The following is a 22,479-nucleotide window of genomic DNA, read 5'->3' as shown; positions in this document are numbered from 1 at the left end:
GGCAGCGGCTAGAGAGAGGAAGGAGGAAGAAGAGGGAAAGAAGGAAGAGGGAAAAGAGAGAGGGCTGGACGAGAGATGCTTCTTCAGGTTGGCGCCTTCCTAGGCCTATTTATAGGCTGGAGTGAGAATTAGGGTTGGGATTTTTTAGAAAATCCCAACCCTACCCTTGAGGAAAAGACAAAAAAGGGGAGCAATTTTGAGATTTTTTTTCAATTAACCTAATTAAGGTTTGTTTTGATTTTTCTAATTTCAAACTAATTAAAACTCTAAGCGTGGCACCACCTAGGTGGGCCCCACGCTTGGTTTTTAAAGCAATTAAAATAAAGGTTTTAACAAGATTTAAAAACAAAAGATAAAATCAAAATCCTAAACTAACTAGAGTTCTAAAATGACAGAAATGAGAATGTAAAATGAAGAGAAAAATGATGAATGTGACGCAACCTAGGTGAGTCTTTTGGATCAAATTGGATCTAAGATCCATTTTCAAAATACAAGCTTGATAAAATCCAAATTAGAAATCTGATCCGGATCCAGTTCTGATATATTGAAAAAGATATTTTTCTGAAAAATATTTTAAAATATTCGATTTTAAGTACTAGGTTTTGGATTTAAAAGATCAATTTTGAACCCAAGTTTGAAATCAGAAGACAGTTTGAATTCAGATCTAGATCCGAAGTTTGAAAATAATAAATGGATCTGGATCTCGGATCGTGAGTCGGAGTCCATGTTTGAAAATAATAAAGGAATCCTGAATTGAGGATAAAAACACTTAAAATGAATCCCGAATGATGAAAAAAGTAAGCTGGATCCTGGATATGAAGATTAAATTGAAAATTGGATCTGAATCAAGATGAAAATGGATTCTGGATCCTAAAAATTAAGAAATGGATCCGAAAGTGATTGATTGGATCCTGGGTATCCAATGAGATAATCTAGGTTCAGAAAGTAAGTTGGACTATGGATATGAATAACAAGGTGAATTGGATAAAAAGGTCCAAGTCCAGAATAAAAAATGGGTATTGGACATCATTTGGGATCTAAAATTAAAGTGGATCTAAGATCCATTTTGAAATTTGGGCTTTAGAATGAAATCCAAATTGAAGTTTTAAATTGGTTCCAAATTGTTTTTCAAAAAGGCTTTTCAAAACATTGGTTTTGAATTTGAAATGCAAGGATTGATTTTGAAATTGGATAAAAATTGGATTTTGATCTGGATTTGAAGTTTTGAATAAAAAGATCTAGATCTCGAATGATAGATAAAATGATGGGGTGAATCCTGAATGATGATCAGGCCCCAGATATAGACAATAGAATGAATTGATTGGAAATTGTGGACGCATGATTAGAAATTGGATATTGGATTCAATATTGGATCTAATATCCAAATTAAAATATAGATTGGATCTCGGATATAGATAAAATATCAGATAAAAGAATTGACCCGAGTCTAGATTGAGAATTGTTCCAACTTAGAAATTGATAGAATTGATGTTCTAAATAAGATAACCAATAATTGATTTTTTTTGCCCTATAGGGTGTAGAGTGACACTGAACTGGACTAGTTTGAACTGGATAAAACTGAATTGAAGGTCAATTATACTGAGGTGAACTAAATCTGGAGGTAAAACACTAATTGGGTTGACTGGGGTTAGCTCAATTTTGGCTAAAATAAGTTGAAATGAGCCAAAATAAAGGTCTAAGAATGTGGAAAGTGACTTAGAACTGGAACTGGACTATTCAAACTCCCGATGAGCTCAAATTAGATACATGGGAATAGGATCTACCAGAATTGACTGACTCAGATACAATTGGATGAGATTCAAGCTAAAAATGAGCTCATTTCATGTGAAATGAACCAAATTTAGCTAAAATGGAACAACACTACTCATCGTGAGTTCAGAGAAGCTAGAAATGACTGGCATTATAACTCTTCTAAACTTAAGACGAGCTTGGCTAAGTTTAACTGACAAAGGTCTAAGGGCGACTTAGGGGTAAAATGGTAATTTTGTTGACAAAAATAGGGAGTAAAATGACCTCTAAACTGGGATAGACCTAGGGGTGAGACTCCTACGCTGTATTGCAGGGGTTTGGCATCTGTGAAAGGAGGGTGTTCAGAATGGACCTAGAAAATTTTGGGTGTTTACACTTGGCTCCCCTCTTGGTTCGGTATAGGTTTGAGCAAACCTTCTAGGTTTGGCCCTCTCATACACTCAACCCGGTGCAGACCTAACCCAACTCCTCCCTTGATATTAGTCAGCCCTAGGCTCCACTCACTAAGCCCAGTTTGACCCTGACTAGGCTCGACTCAGTTTAGTTCAATTTTGCCAACATACGTCATCAAAGTTGCGCAACTAAAAGGATTGTCGGAGGTATCATAGTATTATTTTTTTAAAGATTTTTTTTTTTTGGGATATTCTCAAATTTTTTTGTCTCTTTGGATTAGCATATTCTTCAAAGTAGGTATTCTTACATGAATTTATATCAAATTATGTGATGTTTATGCATGTATTTTCATATGTAAGATTCATAAAATAGGCAACGATTCGGTTCGAGAACTTCTGTAAAAACCTTGACCCTCTGCCAATTGTTTTGCCTACAGTTTTTTAACCATGATCCAAAGGTCGACTTCTGCTAACTTTGGTCATAGTTTTTAAACATGAACCTATAAGGGTTGACCCTCAGTTATGAAGGATCAACCCTTACATATAACGAATACCAAAAACCTTGTAAGGGTCGACCCTTGATCCTAATGGGTTGACCCCTACTTGTATAAGTTACAAAAGACTTTAGTAAGTCGACCCTTGATTTTAAAGGGTCGATCCTTACTTAAAGAAGACCCAGGTAGAGTCGACCCATGTTTTTGAAGGGTAGACCCATGCATGATAAACATTTGACCCTTGTCATTGGGTCGATCCTTGCTTTTTGGAGGTCGACTCTTACCAAGTCTAGGTCTTGAATACTTGCAAACCAACTCTTATGAAGGAAGTGTGAACCTTCATACCTTGTGTATCAACTCTTGTAAATAAGAGTCAACTCTTCTGAGGCAAAAGTCGATCCTTAAAGGTTGAAAGATCAACTCTTTGAAACAAACTTTGTAAGTCGACTCCTATAATGAAAGACAACTCCCTTGACCTTGGATATGGGTATATAATGATATGACCTTGGATACGAGTATATGATGATATGACACTGGGTTAAGGATGTATATGCATATTGAGCTATGCAGAAATTGGATATGGCTCATGTGGAGTTTGTGGTTCAAGGAACCAGATTGAGATACTGACAGTTGTAGGGTGTGGTATATATATGGGTATTGTAAGGCATGTAAGACATGCATGTACTACTATTGGCTCTGCAACTAGCTTGAGGGTTATGAAGGATTTTTCTAAGTGCAAAGACACACATGTTAAACATGCACACCTAAATAAATAATGGCGCCTTCACCGGTGAGACGCTTGAATAGTTCAAGACATCAGAGCAAAAATAAATGGTTATGAGATAAAAAAAACTCTCATAACCATTACGTCAACATACGCTATCTTGGAGAGGATAGGTAGTACAAACCTCAAGTGCCCAGATAAGTTCATCTATCTTCCTAATGATTTATGGGAGTAAGGCATCCTAACTGGTCTCCATAAACTCGAGGGTTAGGAGGCCGAGACTATCAATGTGTTCTAGGTGATAGTGTTTAACTACTACAATTAGTTCAGGATGTATCCTAATTCTTATTGGTTCTCTATGGTAGCTATCGCTTGGCCACAAACTACCTGCTTTGAAAATGAGGGACAGGTAAACTTTTCATAAATCTAAAATACATAGAATAATAAACACCTGAAGTGTTCTCTCCCAGTGCAATATGTGTTCTCATTTACCTGAGGAACTGTAACTAGGATAAACAAAGATTTTACTGATCATACAACTTTATATTGAAAACATGTCCAGTTAGTCTAAACTGATTAATGTTGCTTAACACAAATGAGCTTCAAGTAAGTTGTACGCAAGACTATGAGTTTTAAGTAAGTTGTCTTATGACTGAGGTCATACTGAATGTTAGCATAATGCTCTCATAAATGTTTCACAATTGTTTTGTTATTGGATACCTAAACTGATGTGTTGTATCATCTGGATGAGAATACATGTCTGAATGTTATGTAGTTTTGTGTAGATTTGGTGTATATATCTACCAGGCTTTCACCAGTGTGACCCCTTTTTATGAGACGCAGTTGAGCAGTGATAGCTGCGCAGCGCAGACCGAGATGAGAGGCAAGGACGATAGACTAAGACTTCTTGGCTCAGTTCATTTTTGATATTTTGGCTCCATTTTGTATATTTTGATAAAATTTTAATATTCATAAACTCTGGATTGTAAACTTCATCTTATTCATTTTGGAATGATATACATGTTTTTGCTTAAATTAATTTGCTTTATTTCTGTACATTTAAACTACTCTCATTTGTTTGAAAAACTAAGGGGTTGGTTTTTGAATAAATTCATCTTTGTTAGACCGGGATTCACACCCTATGGGGGGGAGTTGGATCCAGACCAATACAATTCACCTTTCTCCTACAACCTGTCTAAGGATTTGCTAATTTAGGCCAACCAAAATGATTTTTTAATTGTGTTATAACCACGTTTTACGTCACTGAATAAAATTTCAAAATTTTCCTAAATTTTCTAAGTTAGAAATATCGAGGTGTTACATTTATATTATTTTAAAAAAATATTATTATTCTTACCAAAATTATATCTCAAATATTCATATATTCATGTGTGATGACAATTAAAAAAACACAAAAACCTGTTACCATAGCTAAACATTTATGTCATTAAAAAACCAAAACCCTAATCCCTACAAACATTATAAGTTATGCATTTATGATTAATTAATAAAAAACTAATATTCTAATCAAATTCTAATCACACAAAATCATGGATTTATGCCTAATGGTAATTAAACACACCCACATTAAAACCATAAATATAAATATTTATGTCATTCTAAAAATCCAAATAAAAACCTTCAATCCTAACAAATGTCACATTATAGATATGATAATTGAAAAAAAAAGCAAAACCCTTAATTAAATATTTATGTCATGTAAAAACCAAAAACAAAAGACATAAATCCTAACAAAATTCCAAATATGATTCAATAAAAATTGGCAAAAAAAGAAAAAAAAAGGTAAAAAGAGAACTCCCCCTCAACTTACTGAACGAAAGAAAATGTAACATATTCAAACAGAAAATTTAAAACACATAAAATTTTGCTGCTTGTATAGCCAAGCAATCACAAAAACAGAAAAACAACATAATCAAGTAGAAAACCGAAAACATAAAATTTCATTAATCATATTGTAAAATAAAACACAAAAACGGAGAATAAGCAAGTAAATGCATCATTAATCAAGTAGAAAACTGGAAACAACATAAAATTTTACCAATTGTCCCTTTGGGTCGGGCACGACTGGTTCCCACCTTGTTTTGAGGCATTGCTTACCTGCACTCTAGGTCAGGGTGGGCATTGCTCGCCAGATCCATTATCCGCTTGAGGGATTTTTCTGGGTCAAGTTGGTCACGTGCCCACCCTACTCACTATGTGGCTTTGCTCTTAGTTTTAGGGAAGGACAAGAGAACGTGCGAAAGCGGGTGAAAAAGAGATTTAAATATCACTTTTGCACTAAGATCGAACAACCAACAATGGTGCATTTTAGGTAGGCTCCTTCTCTATAGACAAGTAATCATCGGGCTGTTTTTCACTGTTGATCCTGCAAAGATCAACAGCAAAATGTTTTTTTCTATAAAAGATACTTTTAGTATATTTTCCACCCATCACATTAGTGACGATCACGGCTGCCACTAATAAGCCTTTTTTTTGCACAAATCCAACCCGCAAGGTGCGTCCAACGTTGATTAGATGGAAACCCGCATGACGTTGCAAGTTTTCCTATATATAGTTGGCTACAGTCATGGGTAAGGAATCTCTTAGTTGGAACCATTGTGACAAATATCAACATTATTTTGAAAATATCATAAAAAATGATACATTAATATCTCACCGTTTAAAACTTCAAAATACCGCTATAATTTCAAAATATCATAGTATTTTTGTCACAATCTAAATATCATGTTTTTGTCTCGATATGTATGTTTTAGTCACGAGATTTAGAAAAAAACAGACATAGTTAATTGCTTTAAAATTATTTTTTTTGGAGAAAGACTACTTTAAATTTAATTAAAACGCACTAACAACATTATATTTGGGTGAATAAAATCTCATTGAACTATTCTTTAATGCATCTCCCTCTCAATACTATTAAACCGTCATCTCATCTACCAAGAACACCAAACGAGTTTTCAAAAATGCACCTTTGGAAAGTGTTGAGAATAGAAAATGCTTCTTAAAATTCATCTTAGAAATTAATGGCCTTAAATGTTCTTAAAATCTAGTATGAAAATTAAAAGTTTTGAATTATTTTAACTAGAAGTTTGAATTTTCAACATGACCTTAAACATGTATCATTTTTTAAATTTTTTATTTTGCCTCATATTTCTTAAAACTTAATTTATTCATTTTAGTCAATATTTTGCCAAAAATGAGAGGTAAATAAAAAAATTGAAAAATAATCATGATAAATTGTCTTTTTTAACTTTTGTCACTATGGTAGGAACTCATAGTAGGAAGTTGTTTTGATCATATCTAACCTGATGGATGTGTTGAGCATGGTCAAAATAGTAGGATTCAACTCTTGGATTATATTTTTTTGACATAAAAAGGGTTGAAAATTTGGTACATTATAGGTTGTTGATTTTTTAACCCTTGCAAAATCTTACATGGTTGAATAACATGATCCAAGCACTTATTCCTGCTAACTCAAACATGTAGATCACATTTGGAGGTTTAGATGTGCCAAAAACATTAAAAATAAAAAATATTATATTTTTTACTAATGGGTTCCTTACTCATGAATGTTGATCCCGTGTGTGTATACATATATATAGTTTATATTTGGTACAAATGTTTGTACTTATACTTTAGTTTGAATCTCATGATGCGAGTTATTTTGACACAATATAACGTTATAGATGTGTTCAACAAGCACGATTTAGTAGAAATTAGCTCTTGGATAATGTTTTTGACAAAAAAAAATGTTTTTATGAATTACGAAAAATTGACGACTTCATAGCAGTTGATTTTTGGATCATCGAAAAAACTTGTATACATGTGGAATTCTGACGATTCAAAAGTTGGATACCAAAAAACAAAACATGTAGATCACATTTATGATGTTAGATATAAGGGAAAAAAACAAGGGGGTTCTGCCTTATTTATTAGGTCATCTGCACATACAAATGACTGCAGCAAATCTTGACCCATATATATATATATATATATATATATAGATAGATAGATAGATAGATAGATAGATAGATAGATAGATATATATATATATATATATATATATATATATATATATATATATATATATATATAGAGAGAGAGAGAGAGAGAGAGAGAGGTCCATGCTAAATGAAATGTGCTAAATGAGTTTTTTTGCTCTTTTAGTATTTTTTTTCGCAATTTTGACCCCATGTTAGGCATGGTCGATTTACGAAAAATCTACACCTAGATTATCTGTTTTCGATAAAAAAAAGATATTTAGATCCTAAAAAATTTATAAAGATTTTGGAGCATTGATTTTTTGAACGTTATAAAAACCCACCCATGTGCTGTTATCGAACACTTCAAGAGCTGATCCCTATAAAATCAAGTACATATATCACAATTGTATGGTCAAAATTTAAAAATAAAAAAACCCTAAAAACTCATTTAGCATATTTTCTTTAGCGAAAATCCATTATATATATATATATATATATATATATATATATATATATATATATATATATATATATAGGTGGTAGCTAGGGGTGGCAATCGGGTCGGGTCGGCGGGTCAGAAAAACTCAACACGAACATGACCCATTTATTAAACGGGTCGGATGTGGCAAACACGAACATGACCCATTTATTAAATGGGTAACCCGACATGACACTGTTAACCCATTTAATAAACGAGTCAGGTCAACACAACAAGATTATATCTCTCTGTTAAAAGATGTTGCAAGCAGGAAATAAGGAGGGGTTATTTTAAGTAAAAAGAAATTAAAAAGAGTTATATTTTTAGCTTGATTTGATGTTAAAAAAAATTAATGTTTTTTCAGATGAGAACATTTAATGTTATTGCTCTCAAGTCTTGTCACCTCTGCAGTAGGACTATACTGATTAACTTTCCACCTCTTTCTCTCTCACACATTTAATGCTATTGCTCTCAAGTCTTGTCACCTCTGCTGGGCGGGTTTTAGATATTTAAAAGTGTCATGTATATTTAAAATGGGTCAACACGATTACGGGTTTGGATTACAAACGGGTTGTGAATTTAATCATCCTCGCCTAACCCATTTATTAAACAGGTCAAACGGGTTGGCGGGTTGGCATACCCCTTACACGAACATGACCCGTTTAATAAACGGGTTAGGCGGGTCGACCCGTTTAAGACACGAACCCGTTTAAGCCAAACCCTAACCCAGCTAAGAAGCGGGTTGGCGGCTCGGGTTAGATTTTGCCACCCCTAGTGGTAGCCGCCTACCACTTTTTTGGCTTACCATCAACTTGCTTATTGAGCTTTTGAAGGGTTTTTTCATGTTTTTCTTAAATTTGATTGTACATGTGTTCTATAACGACATGCTTGATTTTATAGGAATTGACTCTTGGATCATACAATTCAAACACTTAAGTAGGTTTTTATAAAGTTTAAAAATCAATGGTCTAAAATTTTTGTAAATATTCAAGGCTTAAAAAATCATTAGTCTAATTAAGACACAGATCTAAGTTTAAGTTATGTTAAACCTAACCTAACCTAGCCCAAACTCTTTTTTAGCTCTAAACCAGTTTAGCCTGTCTGGACCCAGCCTTATAAAAAGCATGCTAGATTCAACCTTGCTTTCTTAGCCCAATTGAGCTTAGTCTAGCAAAAACTCTAGTCTCCAAATTCAACCTAACTGAACCCATACTAGTTAGAACTTTGTTCAGGTCTAGTTTTAAACATACTCTAATCAAGACTAGCTAAGCCAGAACTTTGCTCGAGCCTTGGCTCAGATCTAGCCTAGTTGAGCCTAGTTTATCCAAAACTCTGTTCAACCAGCTTCAAAGCCCAACCTACTGAAGGAGCTCATACTAAGCTGAAGCTCTATTAGACTATCATTGTGCTTGCTAACTCATAGGAAAGGGCTGCTTACGCTTGAGGTGAGTTGTTTTTTATTTTCTTATTTAATTTAAGTTTTAAAATAGATTTTAATGCTTCCATACCACACTTGTTTTCCCTGTTTTTCTAAGCAACAATGGTGTCACTACTCTTTCAATAAATAAGATCCAAAAAAAAAAAGAGAAAAAAAGTGAATGGCAAAAGATTTGATCTAAAGCTTTAGTTTGTTTGAAGTCGATCCTTCACATGAGGAGGAAAGACTTTCCAACTTGTAAAGTGAAAGCCCTCGTCCTTTTTTAAAAGAGGTAAAATATGAACTTTAAATTAAAAAAGGTATTATACTTTCAATGAAAAAATTTCAAATTTGTTTGGGACATCTTCCATCCCATATACTCTGACTCCAAACTGTTGAAACCAATAGGTCCCTAAACCAGCCCCAAGGGAGTTGATGCAGTGGGGTGGGCCCTTTAATACTAGATAGGTGGTCAAGGTTTCATTCTCATGGCGTCACCCCCTTGCATATTGCTGAGGCAAGGCCACTCCTTGGGGGTGAGGGGTGTGCCCCATTTTACACTGCAGGAGAAGCGATTGTAGGGTGGCAGGCTCGAAAGGTGGTTTTCTTTGGTTCTCATAAAAAAATAGGTTTCTAAACCAGGATTTGGTGATCACTAGATCATGGGGCATGTGCACTAAAAGAATTAGTTGACCACATGTTCTATTAAATTGAGCTATTCTAGTCTTTCTTCACGTATGGGCTTTTATAATTATTTATTAGAGCTCAATTCTGGCTTTCCAACTCTTCATCTATTTGCCTTGTTATGATCATGGCCTTTATATAGGCAACCATTAGAGGATTATATTAGTTCACTATTAACTTAGAAATTCATGCTCTATTATATCCAATGACTCATTCATAATCAAGTTAGTAGGTTACATTATGCATCTATTAACACATTTATATTGATATTAATAAGAAGTTGTAACCTTCTTAAATCACTCTTAGTGACCCGCCATTTTAATGGCTCAGTTTTGAGTAAAAAATAAGCGGTGACCTCAACCAAATCTGGTTTAGGAGCCTATTGGTTCCTACACAAACAACTAACAACAACAAGCACCACATGATCGCGATGCACAATTAAAAGTAGGGTTGACAAAAAAAAGAACTTCGTAAACTGACAGAATCTCTCCTTTAATCTACTGAAAACTATTTTCAAAAGGCTGCTTTCCTAAGAATTCTTTCAAACAAACACTAGGATGATTCAGCTGTAGAGTCAAATAACAATCATACAGAAAATTCTGATCATGAGTTGGTTTCAAGAACCGAGATAATAACTATTCATGCATGAAAATCAAATTTCATGGTGGAATGACATAAATCCAACAGGCTGGGTATCTCATGTAGAACTATGTTTTCATTTTTATTGTAGATAAGAAGAGCATAATGTTGAAATATCTTTATTTAGATTTCTTTGCGAATGAGCTTCAGAGTTCTTGGATTCTGTATTGATCAAAGATATTTCATTGAAATACTCCTAACTTCCATGTAAAATTAACATGCTCTTGAAAATGGTATGGCAAATGAATCTTATGCCTCTTTCTCGGTCTAAGCTTTTCATATGTACTCCAATAATTCTCTTTGAACTGATGCTTGAGTAATACCATAAATTTCCATTCTGTTGTTATTTCCGAATCAGTTGGGGAAACAAATTCGATACAAATATTTCACATATCTTGACCATACAAGTACGGCTTCATTCAAGATTTTCTGTATCCATATTAATCTAATTAAGTTTCTAAATGCTGATCAAATAAAATATCTTTCAATAAATTTACTTTTGACAACAAGATTGTTTGACAGCTCGTAGAACAGGAAAAAGTGATATCTTTGCTCAGTGCCTCTAGTCAAAGCCAAAACCAAGTTCCCCACCTGACTTGGGCACCCACTCAAAACAAATAGAGTCGAATTGAGTAGTGTAGCACACACACACACACATATATATATATATATATATTTCTAGCTAATCGGACTTTTGAACATAAAAAATTGAGTAGTGTGGCACACACACACACACACATATATATATATATATATAGCTAATCGGACTTTTGAACAGAGAGAGAGAGAGAGAGCACTGGAACTTGCCCACGAGAGATACGTTTGGTAGGGGTGACTCATGAACATAAAAAAATGACAGGATGTGACGGGCGTGTGTTCTTTGTTGCTGCGCCGAAGCTGGATGTACTCAATGAAAAAGAGGGACTTGCAGTTTTACTTCAATGAACTTGGTCAGTGAGATAGTTTTTCCTTTGTTATCTGAAAAAAAAGAAAACGAAAAAAAATGCCATGTATGACATTACATGGAAAAAGAAATTTGTTGTGCGCTTCACCAACCCAGTCATGCACAGACTTACTGTTCATCATCTCACCTCTGCCCCCACCTCCCCATTCCGCCCTCCCTCACAGGGCGTTTGATTGCAGGGATAATTTCTCCTGTAGAGAATTGTTTTCCGGCCTTTGGTGTAGAGCCCCACGCACATGTCAAACAGGAGAGCGCGGTTTTGCGTCTCTCTTCCGAAACCCACCATTTTCTGCAGGACGAGCAAATATACACCTTTCTGTAGGAACCGGCAATGACCAAACAAGATTGAGATCAGAGGTCCGACCCGATCCATTGGGGCGCATGCACCCATAGTATCAGGCAACCTAGCTGGTCCTCCATATTGTCTTCATTTAAAAACACCTCCATGTTCTATGGTACATATGTGACTGCCCCCACCTTTATTGGATTTGGAAGGCCACACATTGCAGCACAATGTATTGGTGTGTTTAATGAGAGATCAGTTTGGTCAGTGGAGAACCACTGATTGGGTTTTGTTTTGGGGTGAAGCTCAAACAGCTGGGTTTTGTGGACCAGAGTGGGTGGTGACGCCCACGTTCACGGCTATCCCGCTCTCATTCGCCCATTGAGTTTCTTGGAGGGTGCCAATCGGACCCTTGCTTTTTTTCTTGGTTCAACCCGCCCACCTTTTATACGACGGCAACCAATTCTTTTGTGTCACGTCATATATATATGCCTACCACTCATCAAGCTAGAAGCCAGTGGTTGCATGGGTGGACGATACCAATAACAGCGGGTGGAACCGCCGCTATTGACCATGCAACGTGAAAAATCACCGCTGATGACCTTTAGGGTTCTTTAGTTGGCAGAAAAGAAAAAACAATGGGTAGACACATGCAGCACTAGAGCACGAGTCCACCCTTGATAGGCTGAAAAAGTGGTAGGCAACTATCGCTTTCTTTATATATAGGAAAATGAAAACCTAGAAAATGGGGACAGTGCTAAATAAAACATGTTAATGGATTTTTAGTGCTTCTTTAGATATTCTAACCCCATAGATGTGCTCAACATCGATCATTGATTTATTAAAAATCGATACTTGGATCATGCATTTTGGATGAAAAAAATAGTATTTAGAGCATAAAAAATTATAAAAATTATATTATATTGATTTTTGAAACCTTATAAAAATCTATTCATGCATCCGAATCAAATGCTCCAAGAAGTGATTCCTATAAAAACAAGCATATAGATCACATCTGTATGGTCATAATTTAGAAAAAAAAACAACAAAAATTTAATAGCATGTTTCATTTAGCAATGTGCCCATTTTTTTATGCTCCACCCCTTGTCCTCTCTAAAATATGTACATTAGTTATATTTTTTTGGAAAATATGATGGTATAGATGTGATCTCCATGGTTGAATACATATTATTAGACTCTTGGATCAAAGTTTTTTTATGTATCGTTAAGATTTTATAACATGAAAAAATTTAAAAATTTAAGAACCGTTGATTTTTGAATACTTGTGAAATCCTATCTACCCATCAAAAAAAGTTTGATCAAAGACTCTATTCATATGTTTTCAATCATACAGATCACATCCATATGGTGAGATTTGCGAAAAAACATATCTGATATACAAATTTTGAAGGGAAGGACAGGGGGTGGATGATCCCTCTTCTCATATGTGTGTGTCTTTCAAACCATTTATTTCGTACACCATCCCAAACCTCTTTAAAAAACATATTTGTGCAAGTTTTTTGCTTAATTCAAACATGTTGATGTGTTTATCATTGTTTATTTATTAAAAAACATGTTTTAGATCTAATCTATTAACGAGAATTCTTGATTTTTAGTTAATCAAGTTTTTGGTGCAATATATACCATTGAATTTTTCATTGAGTTAAAAACACATCTAAACCTCAAAAATGCTAAAACTAATATATGTTTTCTACTAAATAAAGCATAGAGATCACATCTATGAGTTTATATTAAACAAAAAACACATGCCAGTATGTTTTCTAAAGGGGTTTGGGATGATCTTAGTGATAAATGGTGTAGAAGATACACATTACTTTATATATTATAAGCCTTTGGTGTGGATGTACATGCATACGATATCAATAAGTTGAAACTCACAGGTGCAAGTTGTTTTAACTGGATCTGACCCTGTAGATGTATCCAACAAAGTCAATTTGTTAGAGATCAATCCTTCGATCATGTTTTTTGTCCAAAAAGTTATCCCTTTTTAAGTGATAAAAAATTGACATTTATGGTAGCTGATTTTTTAATCACCAAAAAAGCTTGTGCATACACTACATTTCGGTGTTTTAAAAGTTGATCCCATCCAAAGAGGCCATCACTTGAAAGAACACGAACAATAAGATATTAATCATTTCAAATCATTGATAACATATGCATCAGAGACTTTATATATATATATATATATATATATATATATATATGAAAATAATTGAATATTTTAAATTTTAGTGCGATATGAGTGTTAAACATACATTATCTGATATGCATGTTTTCTACTAATAAGCTATATATGATAAATAACTTATTTTTTAGTTAGGCTAAGTAAAAATCTTTCCATCACCAACAGCACATTGACAAGCCTTCGGTTGGTAAACCCTTGAAGTAGACTTTGGTCACCAAGGAGTACATGTAATTTTCACCGTGAAGCAAGAGATGATTCCATAGTGACAACCGTTTCATGTGAACTTTCATGTGGATGGAGCATTTTTAGCTTTTTCACAAATCTAAATCTGCAAATATGTTCGACACTGTCCAATTGATAAGAACCGATACCTTAATTGTATTTTAAACCTAAAACTACAATTTTTTGAGGTTGAATATTTATGAAAATTTAAACCATAACATCATAAGTGATCCCATAAGATATTTATTTCTAATCTAATCGTGTGATTAACATTAAACTATTGATTCTAATTCTATAAACCAAATATATACCTATATATATAGCTTTGGCTACTGAAATAAAAGAGTGAATACAGATCAATACATTTTTACGTTAAAACTAAGATCAAGTCATTGTTTCAGTGATAACGAATTTGGTTTGTTGTTTTCCAACCGGTCATCGGTCTATATCTCATGATTCATACCTCTTCCAAGCCCAAAGGATCCTAAGGTTCTTGCATAAAACTTGAATTCATAAAATTCATTTGGTGTAATTTGAGTAGATTTGGATACAAAAATATTAGTACTGTTCAAAGAAAAAAGACTACTAAATTTGCTAATCCAGTTTTATGAATAAAATGACTTATCAATCAATCTAATAAATTACTCAAATCTCATGTTACCCAAGACAAATTAATTGTATTCTAGGTTAATTAGAGCAATGAGCTTATTTAAAGTGGTTCATTTTGTATCGAAGAAGCTTATGTATGAACAAATATCTGGTTTACTTTTCCACCTAACTACTCTAGGTTGGAGTCGTAGACAACTTTTCGTACTTGTTACTTCACTTAATTTCCTCTGTAGTTGTAGGCTTTGGTGGTATTCATCATGCACTTCTTAGACCTGAGCCTCTTGAAGCATTCTTCAGTTGTACATAAAAAATAAAAATAAAATGCTATAATTTTGACATTAAAATATATATATATATATATATATATATATATATATATATATATATATATATATAACATTGAACTAGTTGTATTTAATATTAGATGGATTCAATCTTATTAAAATAATTAGAATGTGAATGACATTTTTGAAAATGCATAGTTACTTTTTTAGGCATTATAAGTCTTTTTGAACTTCAAAGAAAATGAAAAGTCAAACACCTTTATAAAAAAGATAACTTTATGAATATATAAAAGTTACCTTTTTTACTTCAAAAGTAACTATTTATTTAAAAAAATGCTATCTTTAGGGATATTTTAGTTATTTTAATAAAATTAAATCCATATAAAGTTAAATTAATTAGTTTAATATTAGATTTACCCCTTCCCTGCCCCCACACACACACACATATATATATATATATATATATATATATATATATATATATATATATATATATATATAAAATGGGCTGATTTTGTTGCACTAGAGTGGATAGCAGGCTTCTACACTAACTGTTTCTGCTGATGGCAATGCAGAAAATTGGTGTGTTTAGATAGCATGTTGAAGGAAATAATCTCCTCTGCTAGTATCCAGTGTTGCTCCACTGTAGTACCTTCACTTCAGAATAGATCCAATACTCAGGACCGAGTACTTTGTTATGTACTAAGCTCACACAAAAACACAGAAAATCACTGCATAGCAACATGCATCCATCGTTCATGCAGAGAGTTTTTTCCTTAGCACATAGCGATTTGTGTTGTTGTATGGGCCGAGTACTTGACAAAGTACTCGATCACGAGTTCTGGATCTGCTCTCCCTCCGGATATTTTTTTGCAATGACAGATGGGTAGGGATGTAAATGGTTTGGATTCAGATTGGGTATAGCCATTACCATATCCAACTAATCAGATGTTGGTTAAACAGGTTCAAATTTTTAGTCGGTTTTAGCTAGTGAAAGCTCATACCAAAACTAGGTTTTTACATGTAAACTGATTTGGGTGTGTATCAAAACCACATGCTTGTAGGAGTGAGTAGCTAAAACCATGTCTGCGTCAAATTATAATTGAATATGATTTTGGCTTACAATTCAGATTAAACAAAGCTGGATTTCATTGGATATCGGATAAAATCCGATCCATTGATATCCATATAGATGGGTCATTTTCGTCTTGATTTGACTGGCGGTGCCAAAATACCAGTTTCAGGCCAATACTACTCCACAATGGCGCTGAATGAACTAGAATACAGCTGTGGCACACGGGAATACACAAACAGGCACACACACACACACACACACACACACACACACACATCCTACCTGCAGGGTTAGGAAGGTATGTTCCGTCTTTAATTTTCTATTTTTTTTGAGATTTAACCTTGCAGAAGTGAACTAGATCGTCTCCTTAGTAGGAATCAGTTTTCACATCATCAGATTACCACGTGTGCAGGTTTTTCAAGGCTCAAAAAATTAATAGTTCATACTTTTCATAAATTTCAAAGCTCATAAAATCATACTTTTTTCATCAAAAAGCCATGATCCACTGGTCGATTCTTATCAAAACAGTGTAAGGTCTGATTTGCAAATTAAACATTGAAAATATGTATTGTCCACACCGGACACGAGTTGTAGATTTTAGACCTTTTTTTTGCTTAGACAGTCCCTCTCTCTCTCTCTCTAATATATATATATATATATATATATATATATTATGACCCTCACAAACTTTTTTTTTTTTTATATCTAGAAATCCAAAATATCTCTAGATTTTTTACTGTGGCTTCAAAACCACAGGATCCAGTTGGATTGCTCCTGGAACCAACCAAAAGCCTTTCATCATATATCCTGCAGCGTCTGAGCCACCCACAGCATTGAGCATTCTGTTGGCAACTTTTTCTTTTTTCTAAAGTGAGCATTCTGTTGGCAGATTGTTAGTGTTGTGCATGGATTGTTCTCTCTGGTTGGTGGCATATTCCATCCCAGACTAGTCTCTTTGGGTTCAACTATTGATGGAGGTTTTCGTTTGTTAGACAAACCTAATTAAATAAGAGAACTATTTTAAGCAAAATATTGATTGGTAAACTATTCAATTTGAAAGAGATTTAATACATGTTTTTAATAATGGAAAGTTTCAAATATCCACCAAACTTTTCCATCTAATTCATGTGGACACCAAACTTTTGAGAGTTTTCAATTTCCTTCCAAAGCTTTTACCTAGGTTAAGCAAATGACACTTATGTCAGTTACTGTCAATAACTTCAGTTACTTTTGTATAAAAAAATGACCAATCTATCTATAGATTTTTCAGATAAGCATTTCTCCACTGAGGAAGCCTTGTTTTTTGGAAAAACTTGTTCTCTAACCCACATAGAGAGAGAGAGAGAGAGAGAGAGAGAGAGAGAGAGAGAGAGAGAGAGAGAGATTCTTGCATGCAATTGTTACAGGGGTAGAATGATAATTTTGAATAATGATTTTGTGCATGTAAGGTTAAATTAAATTTAACTAAGGTGGTCGTAATTGGATTTTTCGGAATAAGGTTAAAACAATAATTACAATAAAGAATAAGGAAAAGCTTTCTCTCAAGGTTTAAATAGTAACTCTACAACATGATTTAGTGCTGACCTTAAGGACAACCTAACGGTGGTATATGAATGTGGGAATTCGATTAACAACTAGAAGACTTTGGTATGAAATTGAAAACCTCCGAAGATTTGATGTGCATGTGAATTAGACAGAAAAGTTTGGTGGGCATTTGAAAATTTTCTCTTTTAATAAAGATGATGTCATCATTGGTAGATTCCTTTAGAAAAAAGATACCCCCAATTATGTCATGAGGGGGATCACACCAAATACCCACGGTTATGCTAGGAGGGGATCAAATCACCAAGTTCTGTTTTTTTAATGGCAAGCTGGGCTTAGTCCGACCCCCACCAGTTATTATTCAACTTACCACTGGGTTTTGAACCTGCAAAGTCCCACCACAAGAAGACGTGCACTGACAGCTCTTACCCACTACGCTGAGACCCCACCCCCGGGTCATCAAGTTGAAATTGAACTATGATGAGATATTATGAAAAATGTGCCGTGCAAAACCTTAGGATCTATAGAACAAGTCGCAGCAGCTTCCTGTCTCCACGTGCAAAAGTAAAGTGTAACACATATAACAGTATAAAAAATATAAAATATAAAGGAAATATCTCATTTTTATCGTTATATTGGCTTCTGATAACTAAATGATCAAAATAGTATGAGTTTTTAAATGCTTCCATTTATGTATCATTTTTTTTTCTTTCCAAGGCATAGAGAATGTTTATTGTTATAAAGTATATACGAGAGACGGGGAAAACATGTGTATTGCCGAAGGAGAAGGCGATGGAGAAGCAGAAGGTGATGGGAGAAGAGGAGCAGACACCAGAGGATGACAGCCATTAGGAAATACACCGACGTCCTCAGGCGAGGGTAATGCCCTCCTCGTGAAACCTGCGACAGAGGGGTGCCCTTATTCGAGATCCAAGACTGAAGGATCCTCAGGTAACACCTGAGAGAGGGTGGTGGAAGCACTTAAGCGAAATGAATCATCCCTTATTACAGTACACAAGAAAGGCCCCAGTAACAACAACCCAAAGATTACCATCCCGACCATTTGCTTTGAAGGAACCCTTGAGATGGTCGGCCATAGCAGGTTTTCTGGCCAATCTTGGCGATAGAGGCCTCTCCTACCGTCGAAGGCCTTCTTGCTCAATGGCCTCTTATGCCTGGCCTCAGTCTCTCTACTCTCAAAGACAACCTCTTCTTGGTGGTGGTTCAATCGGAAGAACATTTCAAGATTATCTCCAGCTGGTTTAAGTTGCCGAATATCTCCCCAGAGCTATGGTTTGAGTAGGTTTTTGAAGGTGTTGCATCCGCGCTAGGGGGAGAATTCATGGGCATCGATAGTTACACCAAGATGAAGGAACAACGTAAATTTGCCCTCATAAAGATGGAAGTTCCCCTAAACTTCATTCATGTTATAATAAAAAACAATATTATAATCAAATTACAATACAACATTACATTTAAAACAATTGATTCAAACCGTAATAGGGTTCAAGCCTGTCATGTTCTATTTTTAAACCAAAATTCAGACGAAGACAACAAATCAAACAGAAGCATAGAATAACATAAGAACATCAATGAAAACATGTTAATATTCTGCAATAGGTTAATTAAAGCGTATAAAAATACTCTCCTTAAAGAAGATTCGTCTCTACATATGGTGCAAGAAGGGTCCAGCGGCCTTCCCTCAGGATACAGTAGCCTTAGCAATCTGGATCGATGCACTCCGATAGTAGATCACCCTTCAAAAACAACCTCTGTGAACAAATGCTGCAGAACTCCCATTTACAGGAAAACAAAGAGAGCAGAAGAAAAAACATTCACTATAGGATTGTTTGTCTCTTCGAACCCCTCTAACCATGTTTTATAGTCTTTGAAAAGACGTGCAAGAGAATCGTTCGAACAGACGTGACTCTAGATGAGTTGCCCGTTATGAATACGCGTAACTCTGTAACGAGACTCTGATGAGTCACCCGTTCTGAATAGACGTGACTATGTAACAGAATGATCCCCTTTATTTAATCTAAAGAATTAAAAAAAAAATTAATGCGAGAACACATTGAACATGACCCTAAAGGGCCAATTACCTGAACCTGAACCCACACCTGAACCTGGGCCCGAGCCTAAGCCAGCCCGGTCTGGTCAGACGCGACGTGGTGGGTGAGCGCACGTGTGTGTGGTTCCCATTATATTCCCTTATTTTTGGAACAATTGATAGAATCTCCATGTAGGTTATAAACCCCACAACCTTTTTGAGATTCTTCAATATGGGATTACTCCACATCATCAAAGTCCAAAAGTACTCCGTAAAGGAGTGATCCCCAAATTGTTTTCGCTTTTGAATTAATTCATCATCTCTTCTTACATGCAACATTCCCTCAGACATTCAAAGAATGAAAACATGAGGAAACAAAGATGCAAGATGGAGTAATCTGCAGCAGAACATATCATGCTTTCAGTAATGGTACCTTCCGGTTTGAACAACTACCTTAATTGGCTAACTTTACCCCCACAGGAACGAAGTGAACTAAAAACTTGAACCTTTGGTGTAGGAGTATCCATTAGCAACAACATGATAAAAGTTTTGGTTGTAATCTTTAGGGGCGGCGCGCTAATGGCCATGAGCTCAAATCCTGTTTCATGAGTGAGTGACTTTAGAAATAACTCAATCCCTTAAACTGTGGCCACACAATCACACACACATAAGTGAGCTTCTCTAGAGATGCACTGCTAACATCTCACCTAGAAGGCTTTGAACCCATTTAGAGTTTTCACTCTTCCTTTACTTGCAGCTACAACACATTTCTAGAGTAATCAGGGAAAAAGACACAGATACATAGTATCACATTAATAAGGTGCTATTCAGTTCACCCTATAACTTGTTATTACCATCTTGAACCTACTTTGTAGGATCTCCACTCAGATAGGTTGAGTTGCCATTGTAGATGAACTACTGATGAGTTTCAGTCTCATCCTCTCTCTGGATTTTAGGACTAATGAATTATTTAGTCTATTTGTTAATGTATCAGCTATGTTCTCTTTTGATCCAACATAGTCCACAACAACCACTAACTGAGACACCAGTTCCCTTATAGATTTTATTCTAACTTGGATTTGTCTTCTCTATTTTTTATTATATTTTATGCTTTTGATCTTTACAATTGTGGCCATATTGTCACAATGCACAGATATCGCAGAAATTTGTTTGCTCATTAAAAGAAGTTTATTTAGAAGTCCCTATAACCATTCAGCTTCCATTCTTGTGATATCTAAATCATAAAGCTCAGCCTCAAAAGTAGACTATGACAAGATGGTCTGCTTTACTGACCTCTAAGCGACTGCGCCACCACCCAAGGTATATACATATCCTGTAACCCCATAACTTCTAGAGTTCATGGCTATCCAGCTTGCATCACTATATCTCTCAAGTACGGTAGAGAATCTCTTGTAATGCAAACTCAAAAAAAATAGTTTCTTTCAGGTACCTAAGTACCCTATCCAATGTCTTCCAATGAGTGCGATTTGGACAACTTGTGTATCTACTTAATTTTGTCACAAAGAACACAATATCCGATCTTGTATAATTTGTAAGATACATCAAACTTTCAATAATCTGGGAATACCTTAATTGAGACACAAAAACACCAGTCATATTCTCATAAAGATGAGTAGAATGGTCATATGGAGTTGCTAAAGATCTTTTTTTGTTATAGCTAAATTTCTCAAGAACTTTCTCAACATAATGAGATTGATAAATAGCTATTTCATCAACTGAATGAGTCAACTTTAAGCCTAAAATCATATTTGCAATACCCATATCCTTCATATCAAATTTACTACTAAGAAATGATTTTGTCTAATTCATAATTCTCATATTGGAACTAAACAATAGAATGTCATCTACATACAGGCATAAAATGATACATGCATCACTTTTAACTTTCCAATAAAAACATTTATCAGATTCATTGACAATAAAGCCAAATGATAAAATAACTTTATCAAATTTCTCATGCCATTGTTTAGGAGCTTGTTTTAGTCTATATAATGACTTAACAAGTCTATAAACTTTATTTTCATTACCAGGAGCCACAAAACCCTCAAGTTGATCCATATAGATCTTTTCTTTAAGATCGCTATGCAAAAAGTTGGTCTTCACATCCATTTGATAGACCGAGAGATCATAAATGAAAGTCAGTGTAATAAGCACCCTAATTATGGTCATCAGTGTAATTGGAGAATAGGTGTCAAAATAATCTATTCCTTTCTTTTGTTTGAACCCCTTGGAAACTAGTATAACCTTGTACCTATCAATAAATCCATCTGGTTTTAACTTCTTCTTAAAGATCCATTTGCACCTAATAGTATAACTACCACGAGGGAGGTCAACCAGTTCCCAAGTGCCATTAGAGACAATGAAGTCCATTTCACTCTTTATGGATTCTTTCCAATGCCTTGCTTTAGGTGAAGCCATTGTATCTCAGAAAGTGAGAGGATCATTCTCCATAAGGTAAGTGATATAATCACTTCTCAAATCCTTGGTAATCCGTGGTCTCTTGCTCCTTCTTGATTCAATCACTTCCTCAGGCTCGTTTGGTCTAGAGTGAGAACAAGATGACTCAACCCCCACATTTGTCATCCTTTTCACATGTTCGGAAATAGAACCAGAAGTTGAAGGTA

This window comes from Nuphar pumila, chromosome 16, assembly GCF_984573655.1.
Source record: "Nuphar pumila chromosome 16, dmNupPumi1.hap1.1, whole genome shotgun sequence".
NCBI classification, from domain to species: domain Eukaryota; kingdom Viridiplantae; phylum Streptophyta; class Magnoliopsida; order Nymphaeales; family Nymphaeaceae; genus Nuphar; species Nuphar pumila.
Note: the sequence above shows the minus strand (reverse complement) of the source record.